Raw genomic sequence first — 7,096 nt, 5'->3', positions numbered from 1 at the left:
TTGCGATGCTTTTTTGTATGTGTGTCGTCAACTCCGGCGAGCAAAACCGGTTCAATAAACGTAGCGCTGAATTTTACCAGCAGAAAGCTACACCGTAGGTGTTAAACTACAGGTGTAGTGTTTGAGTTAAAAAACCATTGACGCTGAAAAAAAAATCACAATAAATCGCAAAAATCTAACTTTTAACAGCGACCGGATGACAAATTTCGAATGTGTTCCGATGTTTTTTTGTATTTGTGTCGTCAACTCCGGTGATCCAAACCGGTTCAATACACGTAGCGCTGAATTTGACCAGCAGAGGCCAATAAAACTACGACATAGATGTTTAACCACAGGTGTGCAATGTTTGCTGTGTGAATTAACCCTAAACATTCTGTTTTATTTGTGTAAAATACACAATGGATGTCACTATGTTATGTTTATTTTATGTTTATTTCATGTGAATAGTATAAATACAGTCTGTTATACAGCATTATCCACATGTGAATAACATAAATACAGTCTATTATACAGCATTATTCACATGTGACTAACACAAATACAGTCTTATACAGCATTTGCATGTGAATAATTTAAATACAGTCTATTATACAGCATTATTCACATGTGAATAACATAAATATAGTCTATTATACAGCATTATCCACAAGTAAAATAATATAAAAAACAGTCTATTATACATTATTCACATGTAAATAATATAAATACAGTTGATTATACAGCATTATTCACATGTGAATAACATAAATACAGTCTATTATACAGCATTATTCACATGTAAATAACATAAATACAGTCTATTATACAACATTATTCACATGTAAATAATATAAATACAGTCGATTAAACAACATTATTCACATGTGAATAACATAGTCTATTATAAAGAATTATTCACATGTGAATAATATAGTCTATTATACAGCATTATTAACATGTGAATAACATAAATACAGTCTATTATACAGTGTTATTCACATGTAAAATAATATAAAAACAGTATTATACAACATTATTCACATGTAAATATAAATACAGTTGATTATACAGCATTATTCACATGTGAATAACATAAATACAGTCTTATACAACATTATTCACATGTAAATATAAATACAGTCGATTATACAGAATTATTCACATGTGAATAACATAGTCTATTATAAAGAATTATTCACATGTGAATAATAGTCTATTATACAGCATTATTCACACGTAAAAATAATATAAATATGTCTATTATACAGCATTATTCACATGTGAATAACATAAATACAGTCTATTATACAGCATTATTCACATGTGAGTAACTTAAATACAGTCTATTATACAGCATTATTCACATGTAAAAATATAAATACGTCAATTATACAGCATTATTCACATGTCAATAATATAAATACAGTCGATTATACAGAATTATTCACATGTGAATAACATAGTCTATTATAAAGAATTATTCACATGTGAATAATATAGTGTATTATACAGCGTTATTCACAGGTAAAAATAATATAAATATGTCCATTATACAGCATTATTCACATGTGAATAACATAAATACAGTCTATTATACAGCATTATTCACATGTGAATAACATAAATACAGTCTATTATACAGCATTATTCACATGTAAAAACATAAATACGTCAATTATACAGCATTATTCACATGTGAATAACATAAATAGTCTATTATACAGCATTATTCACATGTGAATAATATAAATACAGTCTATTATACAGCGTTATTCACATGTAAAAATATAAATACGTCTATTATACAGCATTATTCACATGTGAATAATATAAATACGTCAATTATACAGCATTATTCACATGTCAATAATATAAATAGTCGATTATAAAGAATTATTCACATGTGAATAACAGTCTATTATAAAAAATTATTCACATGTGAATAACATAAATACAGTCTATTATACAGCATTATTCACATGTGAATAATATAAATAGTCTATTATACAGTGTTATTCACATGTGAATAATATAAATAGTCTATTATACAGTGTTATTCACATGTAAAAATAATATAAATCTATTATATAGTGTTATTCACATGTGAATAGCATAAATACAGTCTATTATACATTATTCACATGTGAATAATATAAATACAGTCTATTATACAGCATTATTCACATGTGAATAATACAAATACAGTCTATTATACAGCATTATTCACATGTGAATAACATAGTCTATTATAAAGAATTATTCACATGTGAATAATATAGTCTATTATACAGCGTTATTCACAGGTAAAAATAATATAAATATGTCTATTATACAGCATTATTCACATGTGAATAACATAAATACAGTCTATTATACAGCATTATTCACATGTGAATAACATAAATACAGTCTATTATACAGCATTATTCACATGTGAGTAACTTAAATACAGTCTATTATACAGCATTATTCACATGTAAAAACATAAATACGTCAATTATACAGCATTATTCACATGTGAATAACATAAATAGTCTATTATACAGCATTATTCACATGTGAATAATATAAATACAGTCTATTATACAGCGTTATTCACATGTAAAATATAAATACGTCTATTATACAGCATTATTCACATGTAAAAATATAAATACGTCAATTATACAGCATTATTCACATGTCAATATATAAATACAGTCGATTATACAGAATTATTCACATGTGAATAACATAGTCTATTATGCAGCATTATTCACATGTAAATAATATAAATACAGTCGATTATAAAGAATTATTCACATGCGAATAACAGTCTATTATAAAAAATTATTCACATGTGAATAACATAAATACAGTCTATTATACAGCATTATTCACATGTGAATAACATAAATACAGTCTATTATACAGCATTATTCACATGTGAATAATATAAATAGTCTATTATACAGTGTTATTCACATGTGAATAATATAAATAGTCTATTATACAGTGTTATTCACATGTAAAAATAATATAAATCTATTATACAGTGTTATTCACATGTGAATAACATAAATACAGTCTATTATACAACATTATTCACATGTGAATAATATAAATACAGTCTATTATACAGTGTTATTCACATGTGAATAATATAGTCTATTATACAGTGTTATTCACATGTAAAAATAATATAAATCTATTATACAGTGTTATTCACATGTGAATAACATAAATACAGTCTATTATACAACATTATTCACATGTGAATAATATAAATACAGTATTATACAGCATTATTCACATGTGAATAATACAAATACAGTCTATTATACAGCATTATTCACATGTGAGTAACATAAATACAGTCTATTATACAGAATTATTAACATGCAAATAACATAAATACAGTCTATTATACAACATTATTCACATGTGAATAATATAAATACAGTCTATTATACAACATTATTCACATGTGAATAATATAAATACAGTCAATTATACAGCATTATTCACATGTGAATAACATAAATACAGTCAATTATGCAGCATTATTCACATGTGAATAATATAAATACAGTCGATTATACATTTAAGCATTATTATGCATTATACAGTCTGATGGCTGTCGGTATGAAAGAGTTACAGTCATTACGTCATGTTACATTTCACCTTTTTGCACTTTTGTCACACTTTTTAAAGTTATTTTATTTTTTCAATTTTAATAGTATTTGTAGAAAGTGCCGCGGGCCGTTAAAAAGAGGAACTGCGGGGGTCAAATGGCCCCCCGGGGCCTCACTTTGGACACCCCCTGGTTTAAAGTAACGCTACTGGGTCAATTTGACGCGATGGTCGCATTTGCACATGAAAAGTGTGAAAATGTTGTCGCGCGTGTTGGAGGACAAACGCCACATTGCGCATGCTTGACTTCTCAGCACGCGCGGTAAAACGCGTGTGAACGCTCGGACAGGCGCTGCCGCGCGTGCACGCGTAAGGTGCGCGCGCGTGGTCCCGTGATGCCGCGCGCTGATTGGCCACCCCCTCCCCCCCAACCCCACCAACAACCACCCAAGCGCGCATGACTCGCGCGCCTCCACCCGGGCGCGCAATGCCGCCCATGCGCACTCAGTCGAGCAGCCGCGGCAGGAGCGCACCTTCACGCACACTCATGACCGGGCGCCGCGCCACCACCTGCGGACCTCACCTGAGCACGCGAGGAGCCGCGTGGGGAGGGGGTCCACGGTAATGACGGCGACGCGGGCGCTCTTTTAGGGCTGCGCGCGCGCTTTTAGGAGCGGCAACCATGGACTGTCTGCTGCTCCTCCTCTGGACCCTGGCCGCGCCGGCCGGGCTGCGCTCCACGCCGCTCACCTGGACCTTCATCCGGGTATGTTGCCGCTCCCACGTCTTGCGTGCCCCGCTAAAGTTCCTCCTTCTCGGGCAGACCCTGCACGCCTGCTGCGCGCACTCCTCCCGGGCGGAGGCGGCCAGTCCCGGCCAGGGTCTCGACCACGGTGAGTGCCCCCGGGCCCCCGGGACCCCTCCTTGTGTTATGGTAGTGATGCAAGGCAACATTCAATAGAGCGCGACTGTTCACAAATTGTGCATTTTAAATGTGCGGCTGTGCTTTTTCTTTGGCTTTTTGGTGGTTTTTTTTTTACATTTTCAGGAACATTAATACTTTCTCAATGAAGTAAAAAATTAAAAGGGCTGCAACTGACGATTATTCTTAGTCATCCAGTCGATTATTTAGTTCGATTAAACACACTTTATAGCCTCAATGTGTATCATTTCCGGGGGAAATTGTTAAAAAAAAAAAATTGCTTGCAATAACAATATTTTTTATAAATGCGATTAAAAATAGAAAATTGACTTTTAACACATGCCTAAGTTGTTGGGGTTTTTTTTACACTTTTTTCCGAATTTTTTTTATTTTTAATTTTTTGGGTGAAATATGACATTAATTACAAGGGCTGCAAATAACGATTATTTTAGTCATCCAGGAATTAGTCGATTATTTTGTTCGATTAATCACATTAAACACACTTTATAGCCTCAATGTGTATCATTTCCGGGGGAAATTGTTAAAAAATACAAAAATTGCTTGCAATAACAATATTTTTTATAAATGCGATTAAAAAGAGAAAATTAACTTTTTACACATGTTTAAGTTTTTTTGTTTTTTTTTACACTTTTTTCCGAAAAAAAATATTTTTTAATTTTTTTGGGTGAAATTTGACATTAATTACAAGGGATGTAACTACCAATTATTTTAGTAATCTAGTAGTCTGTCCATTATTTTGGTCGATTAATCGCATTAAACACACTTTATGGCCTCGATATAGCTAATTTTTGCGAGATTACATTTTTGCTATTTTTAATGTCCATGATCAACTTCCGGTCTATCCGTTGATCATACGTTTTTTTTTTGTTTTATTTTATGCCTTTGTTGTCACAGAAAACTTAGGTTTAGGTTTTTTTGTACAGCCCCGCCGGGAAAAAAAAGTTTTGTTTTTTTTGCGATTATTTTGTCCGATTAATCACATTGACATTTTTTTTTTTTGCGTAATATGACATCAATTACAAGGGCTAAAACCTACCGATTATTTTAGTAATCGAATAATCTGTCGATTATTTTGTTTGATGAATCACATTAAACACACTTTATAGCCTCAATGTGTATAATTTCCGGGGGAATTGTTAAAAAAATAAAAAAAAATTGCTTGCAATAACATTTTTTATAAATTCGATTGAAAAAAAGAAAATTAACTTTTAACACATGTTTAAGTTGTTGGGTTTTTTTTTACACTTTTTTCCGAATTTTTTTTTTATTTAATTTTTTGGGTGAAATATGACAATTACAAGGGCTGCAAATAACGATTATTTTAGTCATCCAGGAATTAGTCGATTATTTTGTTCGATTAATCACATTAAACACACTTTATAGCCTCAATGTGTATCATTTCCGGGGGAAATTGTTAAAAATACAAAAATTGCTTGCAATAACAATATTTTTTATAAATGCGATTAAAAATAGAAAATAACTTTTTACACATGTTTAAGTTTTTTTGTTTTTTTTTACACTTTTTTCCGAAAAAAATATTTTTTAATTTTTTTGGGTGAAATATGACATTAATTACAAGGGATGTAACTACCAATATTTTAGTAATCTAGTAGTCTGTCCATTATTTTGGTCGATTAATCGCATTAAACACACTTTATGGCCTCGATATAGCTAATTTTTGCGAGATTACATTTTTGCTATTTTTAATGTCCATGATCAACTTCCGTCTATCCGTTGATCATACGTTTTTTTTTTGTTTTATTTTATGCCTTTGTTGTCACAGAAAACTTAGGTTTAGGTTTTTTTGTACAGCCCCGCTGGGAAAAAAAAGTTTTGTTTTTTTTGCGATTATTTTGTCCGATTAATCACATTGACATTTTTTTTTTTTGCGTAATATGACATCAATTACAAGGCTAAAACCTACCGATTATTTTAGTAATCGAATAATCTGTCGATTATTTTGTTTGATGAATCACATTAAACACACTTTATAGCCTCAATGTGTATCATTTCCGGGGGAAATTGTTAAAAAATAAAAAAAATTGCTTGCAATAACATTTTTTATAAATTCGATTGAAAAAAGAAAATTAACTTTTTAACACATGTTTAAGTTGTTGGGTTTTTTTTTTTTACACTTTTTTCCGAATTTTTTTTATTTTATTTTTTTGGGTGAAATATGACAATTACAAGGGCTGCAAATAACGATTTATTTTAGTCATCCAGGAATTAGTCGATTATTTTGTTCGATTAATCACATTAAACACACTTTATAGTCTCAATGTGTATCTATTTCCGGGGAAATTGTTAAAAATACAAAAATTGCTTGCAATAACAATATTTTTTATAAATGCGATTGAAAATAGATAATTAACTTTAACACATGCTTAAGTTGTTGGTTTTTTGTTTTTACACTTTTTTACGAAAAAAACTTTTTTAAATTTTTGGGTGAAATATGACATTAATTACAAGGGATGTAACTACCAGTTATTTTAGTAATCTAGTAGTCTGTCCATTATTTTGGTCGATTAATCGCATTAAACACACTTTATGGCCTCGATCTAG

Source organism: Nerophis ophidion, linkage group LG02 (assembly GCF_033978795.1).
Source record: "Nerophis ophidion isolate RoL-2023_Sa linkage group LG02, RoL_Noph_v1.0, whole genome shotgun sequence".
Classification (NCBI taxonomy): domain Eukaryota; kingdom Metazoa; phylum Chordata; class Actinopteri; order Syngnathiformes; family Syngnathidae; genus Nerophis; species Nerophis ophidion.
This window is presented reverse-complemented; position numbering follows the sequence as displayed.